At 31.5% G+C, this 25082-nt stretch overlaps 1 long non-coding RNA gene across 1 annotated transcript in view; it reads left to right on the top strand.

Annotated features, from left to right (window-relative positions):
* LOC127853951 (uncharacterized) overlaps window positions 1-10043 on the top strand; it is a 180633-nt gene extending 170590 nt beyond the window's left edge. The window contains exons 2-3 of the long non-coding RNA XR_008036808.1: window positions 9676-9742; window positions 9958-10043. This is a non-coding gene — a long non-coding RNA (uncharacterized LOC127853951). The remainder of the gene's footprint in view (window positions 1-9675; window positions 9743-9957) is intronic.
* The last annotated feature ends 15039 nt before the right edge of the window (window positions 10044-25082 follow it).

The following is a 25082-nucleotide window of genomic DNA, read 5'->3' as shown; positions in this document are numbered from 1 at the left end:
TAAAATGGTTTGTATGGTCTTAGGGATGATGGTCGAGTCTTATTGTGCAGTTAAGTGGATACAAATTGAAAATCCTTTTATCTTGTCGTCTTATAACATTTCTTGATTGTATTCTCTTCTTTGATATCCATACCGTTTTTTATTTGAATATCCAAAAAGCATATTGAGCAACCGGTATTACAGTAAAAACTAATTTGCGTAAAACTAAACGGCCGGGCACGTCTTTAAGTATCGTTTAATCGATTTTAAAAATCACGATTTACACATTTAATTAACTGAATTTGCATAAAGTGATACATAGAGATATTTTAAATCTCAAATTACTTGGGCAAAATACATGTAATCAAAAATACCATATTTCTCTTGTAAAAATCTTTGTGGTATTGACATGTCCAAATCACAAACTTGGTATCAAAACGGGATTGCATGAAAATTCTGACAGAAACGATCTAATGTGTCAATAATTAAATATACGGCATTGAAAATAAATATCAAGCATTTTTTCCGGACCTTTAATGCACAAATAGAAATAATTATTTGTAAAGTTAGTTTTATATTGGTATCACTACAGTAACGTTTTAAAATCTAATGAGGACACAAACTGCAAAAATCAATCGAAAAACGTTTACACTGAAACATGAATCCACATTTTGGTAGTATTTCAATTGACCCCTTAAATCTTGTTATTCAAAAATGCATTTCTGCTTAACCTTGGCAGTCTTAACCAGAATCTGTACTATTCAGTCTAAACAAGTTAAAGATGATTAAATTTGGATTCAAGATTAACGTGATTAAATTATGGTCTCACACGCTTTGTGATTTAATGCAACGGATAAACATTAGCGTGATAACATGCAAACAATTACTTCAGAGTTATACTATGTTCACTTATATTTGTATTATTGTCCAACAACTAGCTCAAGAGAATGCATTCTGCATAGTCATCATTTACCTACCCTAAATGTAAGAGAAATTTATAAGAAGTTTAAACGTTTACATACATAAAATGAAAGGGATGGTTTGCAAATTAATCATAGAATTGCATTTAAAGTTTTCATCACTCACCAATGCCTAAAATGGTTCTCAGCCGCGTATACCTGTATATTAATTTGACAATATAACAGTCTTACACAAATTCGTCGGAATTTCTACATTTCTAACATTCGCGAATGTGTCCTTGTGTCATATAAATTATCGTTCCAACTGTCGCTCGTCACTCAGATGTTTATTAGAAGTTCAAACGTTCAAATCAACTTCATTTTCAACTTTCAATTGTAACTGATTTTTCGTAAATGTGTCATAGACGTTCCACCTTAATTAATAAATCTATCCATTGCCGCACAGCAATTCTTTCTCTTACTTTTATACATTTATTTTCTTTTGACCTCACTGCCGTATTACAGACGCTGCAAAAATGTTCAAACTGTATTATTTTATTTCACAGTAGTATGTGTTATCTTTTGCAAACATTCACATGTCATACCTTTTTCAACTGACTGCCGTGTCGCTGAAGTTCATCAAACGTTGACATGAATTCGATCAATAAGCTGAGCTTCAGCCAGATACTCAATCCTTCATAATGCCTCCATCTCACAGCGATGCTCCAGATATTTCTCGGATGTTCATAACCCAATATTATTTTTACATCATAGCCGTCTACTTTCGCAGACGTTTACGTATAAATGGCTTATCCATCACAAACGTATTAGCTAAAGTGTTATTCATTTAAGATACTTAGCAGATTTTTACAGACTTTCAATCTTGTATATTCGCTCCATATCATTGAACTGACGCAGTTAATCCACATATGTTGATAACATATGTTGATAACTTAAAATAATTTTGAACTCACGGCCGTCTTTCAAATATCATGAAGACGTTTACATGTATTGTGAACACATACTACAAAAATGTTTAATATAATGTTTTAATATATACTTACCCGCTTCATCACAGACTTGTTGCAGATGTTAATCAGACGTTCGAGCATTTATATAAATTTGATTCAACTGATGTTTTGCAGATATTTCAGACATTAAGTCATAAATTTTGACTCCTTCACACATACGTGTTACAGATGTCCTTTGAAACCTTAAGAACTTGTAAAAATATTCCAACACGACGGCCAGATTGATTTTTAAATGTTCTAAGGAAAAGTCTGTCCGTGAGTTAGACATATTGAGTGCTCTCGCCCTCGTAGTTTAAGCCGCTGAAGAAGGCCAATAAATATATGAACACCGACTAATATACGTTCAAAACACTCGATCCCACGAGGATACAGCAACAATGATATGTATATCGATTCCGAAACTATACGGTTAAAAACGCAAATATTTATATACCTAGCAATTTGACGTCAAATACAAATGACATGTGTTCATTCAATAACTCACTGATATTTGTAAAAACAAAGATTTTAAATAAGGTAATACTACATGTATTCAATAACCAAACATTTCAAATACACAACTTGAGATTAAAATATGAAAACTATGGATTGATTACCATTTTATATCATGATTAACACCAACTATGGGGGCGGTATTTTCCATCGTTTACACTTTTTTTCATATTCATTGGATTGAATTCTCGGAATAAAGGTACAATCATAATTATTTCCGATTTGGTGTAACATTTATTTTAAAAATACGCAGCTGACTATTCAAAAACATACAGCTTTCATAAGTTAGTGTGCACACAAAAAAAGACGTAAAACCATTGATTATGCTATTCGGAATGTCAACTGATATGTATATTAGGACTATTATTTTATTGTTATAGATTAAACATAAATGTTCATTGTGAATCTCAATTATATTTGTGATTATACATTGTTTGAGTTAATTACCTTATTGATGTCGTTATGAATATACCTTATCGTTTTATGGATAACATTTATATTTCTTTTATTGCTGTCTGTGTTCATCATGATAATAACAAAATCAGTATCAACTGTTACTGTACGAATAAAACAGCCGTTGTCAAGGCGCCGGACTCGTAGTGTAGCTACCATTGCCATACTTATAGCAGCATGACGTGTGGCAATGTCGCACCTTGGAGGAGTAGCTTGTATACATACAATGGTTCTGAAACAGGTTCTAGCAATATGTGATAGCAATTAAGACGTTGTACAGGGTATTGTTACTCTGGTTTCGCTTACAAGGCGGACGATTTGTAACACAAACTTGGCTAAGACTAACCAACTTTTGACCAGATTTCTTCGACAATTTATCAAGTAGTAACATTGAACGCCAATCGAAATATGCAAACTTTCTGAATTAAATTAATGCAAACATACCGCAATGGCTTCAAGTTTATAGATACGACATAAGGCTTGCTAAAAAATGTAACATGAGATGCTGGATATACATGTATAGCGAATGTTAGCTAGGTGTTATGTCAGGTGTGTGCGACGTTGTCATAAATTCAAAATCTTTTCAATTTACAATAATGATGGTGCTGACGTATTGTTTAGAACAGATTCATTATATACTTCTGGTTATTTTGTGGATAATTTCTAAATACCGTAAATTATTGATTTCATTCGATTTTTATTAATGCAGTTGCCGGTTTTGGTATTTAAAGAAAATGACCAGTATATTTCTTATAATATTCGAAATGAATGTATAACTTGTTTGCGTAAATCAGGAAGTATCATATGTACTGTGAGTGGAAAGAAAAATCAAATAAAGTGTGTATGTTTTGTCTCGTTTAGACTGTGGTTCTATTCCCTCAATTCTGAATGGAGTATACACACTTTTGAACGCAGCAAAAACCACATGGGGGTCGCTGGCAAATGTGACATGTTTTGCTGGATATAAATCGAATGTTACCCATATTATGTGCGAGAGCAAAGGGATGTGGCAAACAGCAAACTGCGTTCCAAAGGGTTAATATACACTTCTTTGCATGCGTGGTACCTTCTTCTATTGTTTGCATAAGTCTGTTGGAGTTTATTTTTTATTAAACATGCGATGCTAAAAAATGTTTTGTTTCCTGTGTGAATATATTTGCGCGACTTAATTCAGTAACAGTCATGCAGTAATTATGGAATTAAGATAATTGAATACATTTTTTTAATATATATATATATATATATATATATATATATATATATATATATATATATATATATATATATAACGTGCATTACGTTGTTTAAAAAGCATGCTATCCAAGAAACTGTTTTGATTATGTAATTAGCAATTACGACTTGAGAAAAACAAAACTTGATTTGAAAAATGACAATCAACCTTTCTTTAACCATTCTGTACCATTTTTAAGTATATCCATAATCCTGTTCGAGTGTACTTTTATTACACATATGATGCCCTAGAACGGGATGTTTCGTGCATTAAGTTATTCTCCACTTATAGCAGCTATACGTATGTAACTCCAATAGTTACAGCAATACACGTGTTCAACACCAAGTACTGTTCGATCAGTGAGGTTTATCTTGGGTGTTTTGTCTATTGTAGACTGCGGATCTACGCCAGCCATCCTGAATGGAGCATATACTCTTTTAAATACAGCAAACACAACGTACGCATCGCTAGCAATGTAACTTGTGAGGCTGGATATGAATCCAATATAAGCAAGATTATGTGCCAAGCAAATGCAACGTGGTCAACAGCAAACTGCGTTGCAAAAGGTAATATTTATTGTGTTATTTTCATGGTGAATTAAAAATCGTTTTAATTTATAGTTGTTATGTTGTCTTTCTCTTAGCATATTGTTTACTACAAATTCGATGCGTATTATACCGATTGCCATTTTATGGAAATGGTTTTAACAAAACACAAAAATACATCTTACGGATCGCTAGCATATGTGACATGTGAAGCTGGATATAAATCAAACGTTAGCCTTATTATATGTCGTGTAGATGTGGCGTGGGCAACAGCAATATGCAACCAAAAAGGTTGTATAATACTTAACCTGATGGTTCCTTTTAAAATTATTTTACTCACGTGTATGGTATTGATCGTAAGCACAAGTGCAAAGCGTAAGAAGGTGGTAAATAATTAGTGAATATACTAAATTTCTATAGCATCAAATATCATGTTTGTATGGATATTATAAGTGCGTAAATAATGGTCTTTATTTCTAAACGTTTTTACACATGTACATTTCTTTCTAACGCACTCAGTTCGATCAGGTTAGGAGGTGCTTTGTTTCTTGTAAAAGGGGATCCTTTTATCCATTCTACATGAAAGATTCTAATATATATGTTATTACTTTAGTTGGCACGCCACATGTATATTCTGGCCTTCTATGTCTTAGTTTAATTTTTGGAAATAAACACCTGATTAAAGAAGCATGGTATAATATTGAATTTATTTATTAAATAATATGTATTTAAGAATTATCTCCAAATTACTACGTGTTATGTTCGTTTACCCACCTTGGTGTTATAAACACGCGGGCGTATGATGTCTATATTTTTTAAGCAAAAGGATTAGTGTATATTTTTTGGTCTATGCTTTCCGATACAATTTTGTTTCTTATGAAATCAATCTTTTTGAGATTGCGGTTAAATACAAACGTGACGATCGGTGTTAACCGGTTATTTGAAGGAGCGATCTATGAGCAACACGCACTATTGCTATGTACAACTGCCTAAAGATAAGAAGAAATCACAAACATATAATGTATATGCATGGAAATGATCAAATTCATTGTTTATACGAAAAGGTAGAACACATTGCTGTTGTAAGCTCAACTAATAAAGTAATAAGTTTGTTTGGTTTTAAGTTGAACCACAAACAGCGATTGGGACGGTCGGTGCTTTGTTCAAAATTGTATCTTTAAAACTATCCTCAAAATATAATCAATGTTCATAATATGAAATTCTTTTTTTTTCAAATTTATTATTTCAAGTAGTTTTAGCATTTCAATGCCTCGCGTAATACGCTTTTATTTGTAAATTAAATTTTATTAAACTTGCATAAATGACTGTATGTTTTGTTATTTGAAGATAACAACCAATATCGTTTTTATTTTTATTCGATTTAAATCGATTGATTATTAGCGTAAACCAGTATCTAACATTTGTATTGTAAGTTAAAATAGCGGTTAAATTAATTGTGTATGTTTGTTTTTGTTTTTTTAGACTGTTGTCCCATTCCCACAATTCAGAAAGGGGCATTCTTTAAAACACAGCAAAATCCACTCACATTTTACATGATTGTGTATGAAAAAAATTCCTTAAATGGTGTTAAAAAATACTTTCTAATGCACATATCTCTATAAAAATTAAGTAGCGACGTCTAAAAAAAACTTAATTTGTTTTACTATATAACTCCTGTATATATATCATGAAAATTGCAACATTTCAAAATATATGTTAGACGTTAATATGAAGATAAATTATGAAAATCTTCATAGCATTATTGTGATCTATATATATATATATACATTCTTTTTAAAGGGAAAGTGACCAGACTTGTCAATCAGGTGCGTGTTGTTAAACACGTTCACATGTATTTGAATGATACATCATGTTTTATAACTCAAAAATACTGATTGCTACATTTAAGTAAAGGTTAAAGTAAAGGTATTGATAAAGAATAATATATGTTAATTTATGCAACATATCATTTTGTACAAACGTTTACCGGAAGACACACGTTTTTCATTCTTTGATCAGAAACATAATGACTGGACATAACAGTTTTATTTCCTTTACGGAATTTTAGATACGCGTTCATTGCGTGATATGCTTCACATTATTAATTTACATCTTCTTCTCTTTGTTGATTCAAAGATACTTAAAATGACCGCAAATGGGACATCCGCCGAGGTTGCCGAAGTGTTGTCAGTCGTTGCTAACGTTACAGAATATGAAACAAATCACACCTCTACCGAGCTGCTCACGAACGCTGATATAGCATTATTAACAGATGCTTTGGGATTCATTGCAAATCTTGTTATCATCAATACAAGTCTAGCTACGAGTGATGTTGCTAAGGTTAGAATTATTATTGTAATTTTTAGTGTAATTGCTGTAAAAATGTGTCATCTTAAAATGTACTTGCAAACTAACGCATGATCTTTTTGTCTTTCTCAAAATCTTGATGAGAAATTTTACGTTTGTATTCCTGTGTACAAATAACCTGATACCAATTTATATAAAAAAAAGTTAAAAACGCATTTGTATCGTACATTTAAGGTTTATTCACAATCTGGTTTCAAACCCACTATATTTTTCTAGATTTTAATTGTGAAATTGTCATTTAACATGTATTGAAAAATGTTCTTTTTCTTTATTTTTATCAGACATTTCTGCAGTCGGCCAGTAATATCATAGGTAATATCATAGAAAAGGAAAACAATGGCACGTGGTTGACACCAGCGGTAAAAAGGGTATAATTATTGCTTCAATATACTTTCATATGACCTTATTAATAATAGTAAGTAATAAATCAGGAGACGAATTCGTTTTAAAGATTAAATTGACAAATATATATATAAATAAATAAATATATATATATATATATATATATATATATATATATATATATATATATATATATATATATATATATATATATATATATATATATATATATATATATATATATATACATATATATATATATATATTAACGTTTGTGTTGTGCAAGTCAATTTAAACACAATTAATATTGTTTATTGATATACTTGAATGTAGTTATCGAAACTTCAGTTAATTGTCCGTAAAATGTTACCGAATTTATTTACAAACTCGTTTTCATTTAAAGAATGAGAACACTACTGAAACACTGTTATCTTCAATCGACAAGTTTGGGTCGGCTGTGCGTACAAGGATAGCTGATGGAGACATCGACAAAATGGTTGTCGTTACTAAGAATATTGCGTTTGAGGTTATGAAAGTAATCGAAGGTTACTTGTCATTCCCCGAAAATTATGTTCAAAACTACACGAACAGTGGCACTATATGGATTTTTCAAACACAGAGTAGAATATTCCTAAACACAAGCAAACTTGGTAAAATAAAGACATTGATACTGTAAAACTTGGTTGTAATACGTTGTAATGCTCGTGATTGTTATTCTTAAATAAGTTATTATTTCAATTATATTGTGTAAGTTGCAAAGAGTAAAATGTTGATGTCCTCTTAATATGGACGGACTAAATCTTATTTATGTCTTACAGAAAAGGTTCAAAATAATCTTGTTGCAACGACAGTGATCTACAAAAATTTAACAGATGTTATATCTGCTAGATCTGAATTAAATCGGTAAGCATCGTTGAAGTATTGTCTAGTTTCGATTAAGAAATCGTACATATTATAGTGTCCTAAACTATATATTAAGGAGATCATAGTTTTACCCTTCGTCCATCATCTATATCAGTCTTTCTGTTGCCAATGTTGGACAGTCCGCACTTTCACAAAACTGCAACAATCAGTCCACACTTTCGCAAAACTGGAACAATCAGTCTGCACTTTCTCAAAACTGGAAAAATGAAAACACGTTGAATATGTCAAAAATGTCATAACAAACATCATGTTTTACTATTTAGTAGCATTTAAGAAACGAGCTCATTTACTTAACGCCTTAAGATATCCCTTTATGACGTTGATTGCGTCGCGATTACTTTTTTTTGCTGTGCGCGCTTCATTTTAAATAGAAGTTTTAGAAAGGCAGTCGTATTTTATTCTAGTACAAAATGGTATTGGACCGACTCCTACCGGTTTTTGCATTGGGCGTCTCACTGTATAATTTATAGTGTTCTTAAGACAAACCATGTTGTCCCTAAACCTATACATTTTGCATAGGGCTATTGAATTTCAGTTATTGTTTCGACTCAACAAATATGGTGCAGTCAAATACTTAAATTCAAGACATGTTGAAATTACATGTTCCAAAACAAATGTTGCAAATATAGCAGCAACATGTATGATTCAATCAACACCTAAGATATTAAATAAGTTTGTCTTGAAAATGTCCAGGCAAGGTTTTAAGCGGATCCAATTATTATCAAAAACAAGCTTACAGGGTTTTCATTCTAGAAGTAACATTGTGACTGTGGTAACTGAAAAAGATAGAACGAGAAAATCAGAATATATATAATGTCTTGTTAACTATGAGTTATATTATTATTTATCTCGCAAATTCTTGCACAAACAGAAAATATAACGAATATAGAACATACATACTACGAGTAATTCAAATGAGTTAGGTTTATTTTCGCGAGTATTAAATACTCTCCATTACTGTACTGCAACATGAAAATGGAATGTCAAATTATAATCTGCAAATTATATATATGATCACGTGTTATCGACTTCTTGTTATGTTGCAGCTCATCGAATAATGACGACATAGTGAGCGGTCCTGTCCTGTCGTGCTCGTTTTCAAATGTGTCGTCCAGATTGGTCTCACCAATTATCCTGACTTTTGAACATGGGCAGGTAAAATATACACAAAATATGATTTCATGATTTCATGCTCACACACACATATATAGACATATTTATTATATATTTACATGTTAATAGCCTTATTCGGTGAAAAAGCAGTAGTTTGCAAAATCTAGTAATATAATTACACCATAATCGGTTCTAGAAATACACGAATATGTTACTTTTTTTAAATAGTTACCTTAAGTGGCTCGTTATGCAATACAGCGATGTATAAAGCCCTATATGAAAAATGCAGTTTCTTTCAGCTGCTGGCTGTCTCTATCTGGTTGACTCAGATGGGCATTTGTTGGACCAGCCTTATTCGTGATACTGGTAATTGTTTACTGATGAATATCTGACTTAAATTCAAGAAAAACGGAAATGAAATCTGGAAACAAAGGAATCGAAGTACATGAATTCAATAATAACAAAGATGCAATACATCAACAAGCTGTATGTGTGTGTCGTTAATGAACAGGAAAGAAAAGATAGTTTCGATCCACGTATTTATATGTATACAGTGTTGTTGTTTTTTCGTTCTCTTTCAGTTCAACGTCATTGTTTTGATTCTGCTGTTTAAGAAAATGTTTGCTCTAAAAGCCATGGTAGACAAGCAAATTAAAGACAAGATCAAGTAAGATAATTACACATATCGTTGTTATAGAAGTTAAGTACACCACTTGTGTAATAGCCCAACTCCGCAAATCCATTACAATGTCCAGAACAGGTTATATTATAACATACAACCTGCCAAAAAAAAAACAACCCAGCATAAACATAAAATCAGACAATTTATTACGATTTAGTGATTATGTATGGAAAATATTCTTAACACACGATAGCATGCGATGCAAGCAGAGTAAATTAAGTAAGTGCACTACGTTCGTACTAATCGGACAGTAATGTATTTAGTCCATTTGAACAAAGCCCTTTCGACCAAATGTATCTGTAACATTTAAAATGCATTTTGGTGAAAGAAACTGTATATATTTTCATTGGAATTTTTTCAATGACTATACTTTCTAAGAACACTTGTGAATATTGTACGGAGATGAAAACATTGTAAGTACATTCCATAGTGATGGCTAACTGTTTGCAGACAAACTCTTTGGTCTCTGTGCGTTCTCGTGCCGTTAGTGGGCGTATCATGGATTCTCGGCATCTTCTACCTCAACGAGTCAGCTTCATTCATGCAGTATGTGTTCGCAGTCTGCAACGGGCTCCAGGTTGGTATGCATAATACATCGAACCATTAAGTGTTTTATAAGTACATTTTGCCAGATAAACGATTGCCATATTTGATTGTGAATTATCTAGTGTTTAGACGATATACACTGTGCAAGTCTGAATAAATATGCCTTGTCTTGTCTTGCCATACCAATCTTGACATATGCAGTTAACCGCGTACGCATATTTTCATCAAGAGTTTTGTTCTTGCAAACTTCTATTCCTTTCATCAACAGGTCCAATTTTAAAAATAACTGTTAACAATAACGTTTAAGTTTTTTATACTAACTTTTTTAAAAGATTTATGATAATCCTCATTATGTTTTTATAAATAGGCACGTTAAATATTTCATCAGCATAAAGAAATATAAGCTTTTGAATTCTTTTTGGTATCACCAGAGGAGGTAATCACGTGATAGTCAAGATGGCGACATCCATGCAAAGACAGGTATTTTTCGACGTTTTAAGCCCTTGATAACTTTAATTATTTTTTTAATGCCACTATTTTTCCTCCCATATCAGCAAGAGAGTGTTAAGCGTCTGTTTCGTATTAATATTCGATCTGTATCGCGACTTTACTCGCTGCGACATTTCTTCGCGGGAATACACAATAACCGCTCTCGTTGCGAAAAAAGTCAAGATATAAAGATAATTTTATTGCGAAATAAACGCTAATCACTTTCTTACTGATATGGCTTACTGAACACAGTGTAAACATAAAAAACACCCAGTTTTGTTGCAGGGCGTTTATATATTCGTATTCAACTGCATTTTAAATGGACAGGTAAACGTCTTATAACTTCTAAATTTTTTATCTTCTTCTGTTCCAATATAATCATGATTTACATATGTCATTTCGATTATTGCTATCGCTCTGCACGTGACAATTTTTAGACCGGCAAACGAAGTGATAAGCGTGAACAAATTATGGTGGTGATAATGTTCCAATGCGGTATCATGTTTGATTTGCACGATCGCAATTTATTACCATGTACCTCTCAAACGAGCAATTTACATTATATGTACGTTACCGTTCTAAATTCTGCTTAAACTTTAAAACTTGACAAGAAAATTATTTTGTGTAATAAATGATATTTACTCTGTTTTGCAACAGGAGCATTTGACATAAGAATTAATCTCTGTTTTGCGTTATATAGGTCAGAGTTGGCTTCAAGAAGGAAAGAATAAGGCGCCGAAACAAATTAATGGCGAGTTTGTCCTCACTGGTAATTATCATTATATTATAGTTTAAAACGAGGCAGCAGACACACGAACACAGTGTAAACATAAAAAACACCCAGTTGGTTTAATTGAAAAGATAATACTTATAAAAATGTATATGCATTTTAGGAACAAATGTGCAAATATTTACCCATTAAATTAATTTAATTTGAAAATGCCATCAACTAGTATACACAGTTTATGAATATAAAAAATGATACTGACTATCATATGTTACATGTTCCTTTTTTTATTATTACAAATTATATTCGTTAAGTAATTCATATTTATTGAAGTAGTTATTCCTATGTATATTCATACATAATAACATATAATATATATTGTAGTAAAGCCGTATTTACAATAAATCGAGAATTAAAAAATATGATAACAAAAATAACAAGATAAACAACATCTAATATTGTTAATTATTGAAACTTTACGCAACTTTACTAATGACGTTTAATCACGTGTGTGTTTACAGCGGAGAAATACTTTTTAAACCTGGATATTAATAACTCTTTTTGCTCCACTAATTTATCCTCTTAGAGGCATGCTTTTAATGTTTGCTTTGAAGCATCCATTAATTTAGAACTTAAAAACAATTTTCATATACGATGATACGCTTTAATTAATTCGTTACTCAGCGTATATCCACTAACCATCTGATATGATTTATAAGTCGTTATGTTGTAAAACATACGCACAACTTAACATTCATAGTCTAACACGCTTTTCAACCGTTTAGAGAACATGAATGAGATTACTACTTTAACTCCACAATTCTTTATTAACGTGTACATAAACACTGAATGGAAAGGCGCAAGATTATCAGAGGACATGTCGTTACAGATTTATTTCAATCAATGTTTTGTTTTTCAGAATCTGCATAACGTCTCGAACGGGGAACGGCGTGATTGCGATTAAGACAACACTGAAACAAATACATCGTTGTGTATTTTGCATTCGTTCCTGGGCGACCTTCAAACCAAACGAGAAATATATGGCAATCAATGAAATAGGAACGACAAGCAACGTATAAATGTGGATAATTAATATGACTGATATTGATGAATACAAGTATCATGTGTAGGTAGTGTAATACAACTATTAAATGTTATGTTGTTTTTTTTAAGATACCTTTTTTTTCACATGTATCATGTATGTACTTGTCAAGGACTTGAACGCACATTTAAAATCAAAATTCTATATGTCTGCAAACTTAACGTTACGTTCACATGTATAAAAATCATTATTTCGTATGCAATAATCGTTCCGTCTTGAAGGTTTCATTTCCGTTCTAGCGAAAAGAGATCTGATTAATTCCGACCACAAAACCAAATAAAAAATGTTCATTAATTATTTTGAAATATTTAAAATTCATATTGTATTCTTTTTAAATACAATCTTAATGTATAATCAGAAATCACAGATATTATTACAATTTAAAAAAAATTCTTGTTTTGTGTGTGTCTGTTCTTCTTTGTTTCAATCAGACAGATCATGTATCGTATGCTATGATGTCGAACAAACTTATATATGAGTATGGAATGTAAATATTTCGTTAAAATACTGAAAAGCTAAAGTTTTTTAAGAACCAAATGATAATCGAGGTAAAGCTATAGCATGCCCACATTTAAAATGAGTTATCGCAATATTAAAAGTTGAATTATTAGCTGCTTAATGTTAATGCTTACTTGTTTGTTTTGTTTTTATGATATAATGTGTTGGTATATCTTATACTCGCAACTAATATCAGCTTAGATTAAGACAATATCTTTCAATAGTACGTGTTTGCTGCTTTATGCAGTATGTATACTTGAATCTTGTGACTTTCTAATACACATTTGATTATTTGTAATGCATATTTATCATTCTATAAGCATGTGTTATTTAATATATCAAATATATTCGTTTTTGTTTATAATGTAAATGTATAAGTAAACTTATTAAACTTATTAAAATGCGTAATGAACATTTTTGTATTGATATAAACCGATGTGTAAGCTTTAATTATTGGAATACGTATTGAACGGCAAGCCAAACGATTACGTACGGCCGCATAATTCGCAAATTAACTGCCCAAAAATTTTCTTCCGAGTGAAAAAATCTCCATACGTTTTATAGTTATATTACATTCACACCTCCATAAGAAATCACCGTGCAACCATTACGAGAGGCATGAGTTTAGTGCTCGAAATATGTGTTTGTTGTAGTCTTTGACAGCGCTTTTTTCGCATTATTTCCGGTCCTTTACAATATACATGTGCACTATGTGGATTCGATTTAAAATGTTTGCGCATGTATATCAAAGACCTGGAAAAATATGCACTATCTACGCTATAACCATTCCAGATAAATAAATAATTGGTGAGTTGTGTTTTACGACCTACTAGTCGTCCCTAATTTGAGCCATGCACTGGTTATGCCGCTTAGTTGTTTAATAAATAAGTTATATCTATTATTGTTTATGTACGGAATGTGCTCGGTATTTATGAAAGCTTCCGAATATGTGAGATCACGACTATTACTTCGAACTCTAAAAACGTTATTTCTCGACGTAACCGCGAGCCAAAGCAACTTGTTTTCGTATTAAGGCCCTCGTTATACAAAGCAACATCCCGATGTCATATGGAAAAATAAATGTGCACTATAGTAATATTTATTGTGCGATCTCGACTCGCGTTTGCTATGAACATACATGTGCGAAAACATTGAGCGAAATCACGAGATAACGGACTAAGATCATGATATGAAAATTGTGTTTTCTTATTGTGATGTAGCGTTCTCGCATCAGATTTTGCTCAGTCGTGTCGTGTTCTTGCATTATCGCGCTTGTATCAAGAGGTCTGCAATGAGAAACAGCGGATGGTCTGCAACTCGTAGATATCGCTGTGGACTATGAATACAGTAAAATCCGAAGGCTAGAGATTTAAAAAAAGATTTCTTTTTTACTTCCGTGTGGCATAGTTGTTTATGAGAATGATATATACAAACAACAACATCCATACGATTACAGGGTCAATGTTTTATTCCATCACAAACATATTCTGACAATTCATTACAAATGCACGTTTAGAAACTGTCCTGGAACGAAACGATCGTTATTTGTTAATATAGTTGTTTGGGTATTTATTTATGTTTTATTTATTTATATGTTTATGTATAAATGGATTTATGTAATTATGTATTTATGTATTTATCAAAACGCATCTCCGCTAAGTGTCAAAAATAAATACCTTAAAACCGCTGCTTGTAGGACTCGTTTGTTCATGTAGCTCAATCTTAGTTGTCATCAAATGTTGTGTGATTTTCGTAAAACAAGTTATATCCAATTATACACATACGAGTCATAGGCATATACTTCATACACAAAAAACAAAGAACGGCTATCGTTTTTCCAAAAAAACATTAACTTTTAGTTAACACATATGATACTTGGTCAAATACGATAAAGTGAACAATGAATATATTTTACGAACTAATACGTTTTATATGAAAAGGAACAGGTTATGCTAAGATATAATATTATATCGATATCACAAAAGACGTTTTATGGAATGTTTTTTTTAAATTATAGTAGTTGTATAAATAATGAGCTGGGATTTGGGATACAACAATAATTAGAAATATATGCCGCGATTTCAAATGATTTTTATTAGACTTTTACAAAGTCAAATGTGTTTTTATTCTATTTTTAAAGTTACATTAAGTATTTTGAATTAACGATATATATATATATATATCCGCTGATGAAGACCCTACGGTCCAATTTTTGTTTAAATAATACCAGACTGTAAAGAGACTTTGTTATATATATATATATATATATATATATATATATATATATATATATATATATATATATATATATATATATACATCTGACCGATGTTTCGGTTATTTTTACCAAATATAACTTGACGTTTTTATCTAGTTATAGATCTGCTGCAAACCATGTAACTATATTAACTCGGAAATGAATGGTATATATTATGTGTTCATTCAAATTAATTAATTGCTAAAGCCAAAACAAGTATCGCTTAAACAAATCTTTATGGAATAATGGATCAATTTCTATAAATGATAAATAATAGATTAATTATGATGATAAAATGAAATGTAATAAAAAGAACTTTGTTTACCATCAATGAAGTCTTAAACACTACTAGGTGATGCCTTACCTGAATTACATTGTCATCGGAACGTGTAATAATGCTTGGGACCAATCAACCGTTACATTCATTCATCGATTATATTCTTTATGTATCGTTTTTGTTTTTCAATGGTGCCATTATATAATATTAATCGTGTGTGTATGAACAATGATATTAAATGCAATACTCGCTACACATGACGAATATACACATGGTGATTGTTATTAAAAGGTATAAACACATATGCAAAATATACACAAGCAGCTATATTGTAATAATATGGACAACGCCGGAACGTGATAAAAGGCGATACATACACATGTAACAATAGTAATAAAAGAAGTATTTAAAGCCTTGACGGGCGATTTATTGTTAAGTTACTGACAGAAATTTTTTCGGTTTCCCACAAATATAAATTTAATCTTACAATCTAATTTACCTGTTTATGTTCATTTATGTTTAGATCCCCACGTACAAGGTAACATTATATTTTAATATTCCTTCACAAATTCAATGTAAAAGCAATAACTTTAACAAAAAATAAAGTCAAACTTGTTCGCAGAAAAACCCTCATAACCAAATGTTTTCTCAAAAAGCATTCCAAACCAAAATGATTTAAACAATAAAAAATATAGGTCATGTAGTATGTAAGAAAGAACTCTACGCGAATCAATGGTTACTGTTTTACGGCCATCTTTCTTCCGGCTTCTCTCCAGTTGATGAGGATTTCCCGCAACTGTCAAATTATCATGTTGTCTCCTGCCTTAAAGCAAAACAGTGAATATGTAGTAAAAAAACCATGTGCTGCCTACACATGCACACACAATTTGCAAAAATAAAGTCATTGCCAGTGACCATACATAGAAATGTGACTTCAAATAAATACTGTTTATTTTTAGAGAGTACAGCATTGAACGCCAAAAATATTTAGAAGGGATATCGTGATGATCGGCCATCAATCCGTCTATTTTTGGAATCATATGGTGTTAACGGAGGTAATTTTTGGTAAATTAAAATTATTTATATTAGAAGTTGACATTTACGAATAGTGTTATGATCGCTCGTTTAGATTTACAGATAAGTAACATACGATTAATTTTCTTTTCGTATTTTACTTACATCCGATATATCTATTATGTTAGCTGCGTAAGTTGACAGGTTATTCACGATAGTGACACTTAATAGTTTGTAAGATTAAACTCGGATAAAACAGTTTATCCGGTTCATAATGAAACTGAACGAGTCATGAAACTTGGCAGCCCGACCAAACTTTCCGGGATCATCTTAGTTTAGTATTCAAACAAAAATCGGACATACAATGTTATGCAAGCCAGTTGATAATGCCATACTTTTTAAACATAAACAATTATTTTGAAATTTAACATTTGATAGATAAAGTACATGACTAAAGTCAACCATTCTGACGACATTTTCAGGACACAAGAATTCTTCCTTTCGCATGATTTTGAAAGACGTAAGACATATTATGAATTGACTTCCCAGAATGTATAGAAGTAATGTTAATATGAAGTGTATGATACTGTTGTGAATACGGGCCCTTGTTGACCACGGAATTTCAAGACCACAAGATAGTACTAAAAAAAATGTTTATACATAAAATTCAGCAATCCATTCAAGTGTAGGTGAAAGTTGAACAACATGAGTGATTAGTTGTTCATCGTCTACGTACATTTTGTTCCCATGCAGATGTTCACGATCGGATTACATTAATAATACTGAATAAGTGCATAGTTACCGGGTATCTTTAATACGATGTCATTAATCAAATAACCGAATATAAATTACACTGACGTATACAGCGACTGTTCAGATTTCAGGAATAACAGGCCATTTTTACAACAAAATCCACATGGTTGTGATAAGATCTAATAAAACACACGGCCGCCACGGGCGCCACCTCCTATTAGCGAAGCATTGATCAATGAGCAAATGCCACTTCCGAGGTGGCCCTAAGGACCGGAGTTTGTTAAATGTCACGGATAATTTTACAGAGTGAGTTAGTTTTATATGTTTTTCAACATATTTCGCATTATTTTTTTAATCGGGCAATGTAAGGCGATCCAGTGAAGATTTATTCATCCACTCGTGTTCAGAAACATTTGATATCAACCCAGTTGGAAACGTGATGACTATTGCTAGATTTAGCTTGTGCGTTCCATTTTTACTTTTATTGACGTATTTGTATTGGTCGGTTACAGGATGTTTGTCCGCTATTGCAATATACCATCTTCTACTTCATTTTAAAGACTTGAAATATCTGATAAAAAGTGTTTCAGAAGTGTGGTATATATGAAATTCTGGAAATGTTGTAAATAAATTTTACCAATATTGAATCTTATCTTATTAAATACAGACAAGGTGATCTTTCCATCAGCCGGTTTGAATAAACGGTGGCTTAGGTCGTTTATTTTGTTTAAATAAGTAAATAACTTGCTAATCGTTTTATTTATCTCTGACTGACTATTTCAATGCATGGAGGCCCGGTTCTTCAATTTAAGTATAATTACAACGTTATCGATAACATTATATAAGAAAAATAAAAAAGCGTACCTATTTTGTTTTGATTTTGACGTTCCTTTGTGCCCATTATATAGCCCATTTCCATGAACGTGTTAATAATCGCTTGGTCGTGCTCATTGGACGTTGTTCGATGTCTTAGAAACTCATATGACGTTAAGCAGTAATTGTTGATGTCTCTGTTAGTGCACGACGCGTTCCTATTGTTACTCTCTAGTAAAATAACTATTGATTTAAGGTGTTCGGTTACATATCAAATAACCGTTATTTTGCAAAGATATGATGACAAATATGTGAAGGGGATCCTAATACGACCACATTATTTAAGATGTCCAAAACTTTCGCTGCCAATATTACAAACAGTCAGCAATATTTTTTTTAAAACTACTTCATTCTATTAAACGCAGATACAAATCGAATATACATTTTCCCAAACATTATCGGTCCAGTGTTTAACGGGTATAAATAAATGTGAAACCAACTATGAAAGATTCATTTAATGCTAGACAAACACTAGACATGCGTCGCTCTTTGGACGTAAGATCTTATCGTCTCGTGTCATTTTAATTTAACATAATTATCATAACGACAGTGTACAAGAACATCATATGACGTTAAAAAAGACGAACGTTTTCTTTTTGTAATTAATTGTCCAAAAACATGTTATAGTAGTAAAGAGTGTTGAATAAATAATAAGTCGTCAAAATATGCGAACATGTGCAAACCTCATCCGGGTTGGTTATCCAATTAATTGTCCGAAAACGTGATATAACAACAAAGAACGTGTATTAAATTTCGATTAAAAACGTGTTCTAACAATGATGAAATGCTTCTGTTGGCAGACGATTACATCTTGTACCGAAAGAAATAATTTATTTTGCCTCTTTGTCGTTTTTATCACGAATTCAATCTTTAAACATATTATTTTTCCTCTGGGATTTTATAAGAGCGTGATCACGAAATGTTGCGAGTATATTCTTATGTCTGTTTTTTTTTTCATTTTGCATCAAAACACGCATTTTTCATTTTGAAATGGAATTTTACATATTTGAAGAAACGTATCAGATAATCACGATATGGTATTTAAGCTGCTCGTAATTGCTATTTTCTAATTGTGTTGTCTTAGACGTTGTATGGTTAAATAGGGGACACCATATCTTACTGGGGGTCGTTTCAGTAAACATCGTAGTACACATAACGATACGATACATTTTTCGAAGATACATAATTGCTGAAGTCCATATCGTATGATTATACATGTTCAGTACTTAATTAATTACATTGGCATCTCAAGCGCCGTATTTATTTGACGAGCATTGCGAGCTAGTTCGTCTACTTATTAAGATTACACAATTCTCTCGTAAGTTAGTATTTTCGTACGATCGTTTATGAAACGACCCCCAGGTTAGCAAAATTCAACTTTCAAGTTTCAAGTTTATTTGAACATAACATCCAGAAGGCCAAAAGCCCAAGTGGACGAATTAAGCGTACAGTGTTTACAAAGTAAATAATCATGATTATACAAAGTAATAATACGTACAATTTCAACAATACATATATTAATAATTTTTACATAAACTAGGTCTTAATATGAAATAATACTTCTTACTTAACCAAGTAACACAATTCATGCTTTGTACATGTTTGATAATTGTAGTATAATACATGTACATTAACGCTGTAATTCAACTCATTACAATTATTAAACTGCATTGCAAACATATTGTTGTATATATATATATATATATATATATATATATATATATATATATATATATATATATATATATATATATATATATATATATATATATATTTTTATTTTTTTTTATTTATATATATATATATATATAAATATATATATATATATATATATATATATATATATATATATATATATATATATATATATATATATATATATATATCAATAGGCACGATAATGTTAGATAACCTTCAATGAAAAGATAATAATGACAATTGATCAAATACATTCAAAAACAGTTTTTTATAATAGATTTTACAGGTCCGTTTAACACGTACATATATCAACATGGTACATATGTATCATTAGCCCGTACTAAAATGATTTATATATGTAACAACATAATTTGTGCAGCAACGTTTTATGTTCAGTTGTTAGTAATTCAATAAATTTGATTACGTTAGGTCGATTTCTGTAATAAAATGGTATATACTGGGATATTAATTTTGAATACATTCTACACTCTAAAACAAAGTGAAATTCATCTTCTTATGTTTTACAAATATGACATATTCTTTCGCCTATAGGAACGGGAGCTTTGGCCCAACTCCCACTTTCTACATGCAATCTATGTGAAGAGCATCTCAGTTTAGAAAAACAAATTCGAAATTTTGTAATTGTGCACAAATCTAGATAAGGCTGGAATTAAAAAATGGCGATGTTTTTATATAAATTGGCTCTGCTTGAGTTGTTCAGTCACTCAATCCAGTTTTGAATAAAATTATCATTTAATCTTTGTTTAAATTTTGAGATGAACACCTTGTCATTTCCAACATCCTGAAACAACCATGCCTCGTAAAATCCTAAGTTACCAAGCAAGTCTTTAAGTAGTGAACACCGGTTGATTTTATTAGGATGAACATTACAATCATTCACCAACATTAAGTAGACTTTTTTAGTAAACTTATTTTCTGATGTTCTAATTAACTTAATCCAGTATTTAATAATATTAACATATCTAGCAGATTGACAATTAAGACGACCGAAGTTCGCCATATACAAAATCATTTTGTGTACATCTTTTTACACCCAGTATTTGTTTACAGAATTGCATATGGACACGTTCAATAGACATACCACTAGAAAAGCCCCAAACTTTACTGCCGTAATTCAGAATTGGCATTATAAGTCTATCAAAAAGTTTTAATCTGTGACTCACAGAAAGGTCGGTAAATTTATGTAAATATTTATTCGTTTTGAAAATAGCTTTTAATGCTTGTCCTGAAAGCGTAGTTTGTGCTTCCGAAAAGGAACCTCCAGGTGTAAAAACGATACCGAGATAATTAAACTTATTTTCAATAGCAACCCGTTGACCGTTATAGTTAAAATATTTAGAAGTTTGTCGCCCACCTTTTCTGAAAATCATGATTTTTGTTTTTTCAGTGTTTACAATAAGTTTCAAGCGCTGACAATAATCTTGAAGTAAATCTAATCCGTTTTGTAATTCTTCTACTGCGTTACCGAAAAAAATCATATCATCATCATAAAGTAAAAGAAACATCTTAAAAGTATTAACATCAATACCTTCTATACCTTTAATGTAAAATTCTGACTAAGTCGTTTAAGTACATTGAAAATAAAAACGGGGACAAACATTCACCCTGTCTCACTCCAAGCATGCATTCGTAACTATCACTTATTTCGTTACAATGTTTGACTTTGGACTTAATCGAATTATACATCGACCTCATGATATCAAGAATAGGACCACGAATACCTAACTTTATCAATTTATACCAAAAATTACGATGGGATAAAACGGCGCTTATTACCATCTCATTATAGCAATATAACAAAAAGGGCGTGTATAATATATTGTGTTCAAAAAAACGCCATAAACAGCACAAAGTTTGAAATTGACGTTTATTTAATGTCAAGGAAAAGTTATGAAGTGCCATGTTTTAATTATAATGCTAACCATTTGCCTTTACTGTCGGCGTTTTGATAACAGTATGGGTTATGTGTTGGTAATTTAATAAATTATCACAGATTGCTAAATCCACCTTTCAAAAAGATGTGTTGTTTTACAGTTCTTTTGCATATTACAACTGTCTGTCTGTCCATATTATTAACTTAATCATGACTGAGAACAGCCCATGTTATAATGCCCGGAAATTTATCAAGACTTATTTGCATCCCTAATTGAAGACAGCTCAAAGTTCATATCGTTTTGGAATTAAAAAATAAACTTCATCTTCGAAGATGTGCTGTTTTTTGCTATTTGCTTTGTTATTTTGAATGGAAACAAAAATATTAAAAAGATTAGTAAAACATCAGTGCGATTTTTATGGAGTGTCTTTATGCCTTACATATAGGAAAATTGATGTTTGGACGTCAAATATGAGTTATCCAAACACCGAGCCACCATCATCTACAACAATAGGCTACTTAGTTTTCTGATAACGAGCAATGTAATTGGCATATGATGCTCGATCTGCTCCAGTAAGTTATGGGTATTAAGGAGCTGCATATTGAAGCCACGGTTGTTGTTTTAAAAACATATTTCAAAGAAAAAAATTGTCTAGTGAACTGTCGCCGTTTCTTTAAAAAAAAATCGCATTTTTTTAATATTTTGTCGCCATTTGCGACAAAGTAGATCGACTGGGGAAATCCTGCTTTTTAATTCACGCAAGGTTTTACCCGGTCTGGTATCGTGTAGTGTTATTGTTATAAAATCTATTTTAAGTCGCCTATTTAAATTGTGGTGGAGCAAAAAGTGACAAAAACGGAAACATGATCAAGCCAATTATTAAACGCTGACACTGCAAAACTGCTGAGAGAAATAGGAAACCAAAATGCGGTAAAAATAACAAACCACACATCGCTAAACGATGACACATGTTTTTGGGGTTAAAACTATAAATGAAAAATACAGTACAAATGGGTCAACGTTTTTTTAATATATTGATGGGTATGTCCCTAAGTCCATGCATGTGGTTAAATGACAATCAATAATGCCAAAGTTCATGTTATTTATTGATAATAGGATGTTTTTATGTGAAAAATGATTATTTCATTGTCCTATTTGTTGAAAAAGATCGTGCAATTTTAATTCGCATTTGTGCTTCTTTATACGAACAAAATGTTTGTTTTATGTGGGATGCGCAACTGCATTTAAGCGAAATTTTGTGGCACGCGAAAATTTATCTAGGGATTTTTTATCCCTTTTATGTGTTAATCGGTAAACTTGGAAATTCTTAGACTGAATGATATTTCTTAAAACGTACTGGCGAAATCCATAACCATTATTTTGAAGTTTCAGTAATATTAAAACAAACAAAACAATTAACTTAATAAAGAAAACCAAAAGAAGTAAGTCGATATATTGTTCTTAAATAGCAGTGTTGGGGAATTGAAACCCGATATGGCTTGACAGTGTATTCTTAATCGGTTTTGTTCGTGCACGTATTTCACGAAGTTCATGACGCAATGACCGTAATTCAATATAAAATGTACCCTGTCACCGGATCTTTGCATTGCTATACGGTAGGGCAGCTCTAGCATCAACAAAAATGTCTAACGGAAAGACCTATTTAACACTTTATAGCGACATTTTGTTACGGCAGGTTTTGTTAAATGGGGAAAATATAAGCGAGTTAGCAATTAATGTCCTCATGTGCAGGGCATTGTAACGCCGGTGTGTGATTAAAGCTTAACTTTCTGATTTGATTGATTTGCTGGTCATAACTCTGTATCATATACTTTTGTTTAAACTCGCATTTGTATGGTGCCATAGAACTACCATATGTGATTTGTTAAAAGTTTTGTATTATAACAATTTTAATACAAAATGTCATAAAATCGAAAAAGAATGTATGCATGTTATATTGAAGATAAAGAACACTCCTGACTGACAATCTAACAAATACCCATTTGTTTAATAATATTAATCAATCAAAATCGGAAAGAAATAAACGTGTGTATCGCTTTACATCGAATATCTAGCTAAAATCATACCGTTCGAACAATGATTCATATCCAAACGCCCACGTCGTAGAGTGGAAACGTGCTTGGTTTTTCCCCGAGTAAGAAACTCTGTACAGGCACACTTTTATTTTTTTTATTATCTTTTCCTTATTTTAATCATTTAAAACTTTGTCAAATATGATAGTTTTACAAGTAAATTCATTTGATAATGTTTTTCAAATATTCGATAGCCTGTGAACAAGTCTACTGTATACAATGGTGTCCGTCTGGCCGTTCGTGCTGCTATCGGGTTGATGCTCTAGAACATACATCGATAACAATCAGAGATCTCAACATATAACTTCATAGATAAAGTGATTTCATTGAAGTTCTTGCCCTTGTAAAATGTAAAACTTCACAGTTGTCACTGCTTTCGACACTTAAAATGTATGATTTACACAATTTTCTCTATATCTAACCAATAAATACGAAGTAGGAAAGCTCTACTAGAAAAGTGGTATGGTGAAGGCTATTTACGGTTATTTCAGAAGTTGTTCACTCATATCACGGCGGACGGTAAACCTACTCACATATAGCCTGGTTCAGCCAGTTAACTAGTATTAAGTGCTCATTATTACATTATAAACTGACAACTGCCTTTCCTACATCAGAGGTTGGAGCTTAATTTCTGTAAGAATAATTCGAAAGCAAATCCTCAAATAACTGTTGTGGACGGCTCAGGAATCAAACCACGGAATTCTCGGATTTGAAGTGCAGCGATATTTAAAGCATTCAAGATTTTGTTTGCAAGATGTATCTGCCGAACGAAGGACTAAAACACCTAATATTTCAGTTTTAA

This window comes from Dreissena polymorpha, chromosome 12 (assembly GCF_020536995.1).
Source record: "Dreissena polymorpha isolate Duluth1 chromosome 12, UMN_Dpol_1.0, whole genome shotgun sequence".
NCBI classification, from domain to species: domain Eukaryota; kingdom Metazoa; phylum Mollusca; class Bivalvia; order Myida; family Dreissenidae; genus Dreissena; species Dreissena polymorpha.
Note: the sequence above shows the minus strand (reverse complement) of the source record. Positions and strands in the feature narration are given on the sequence as shown.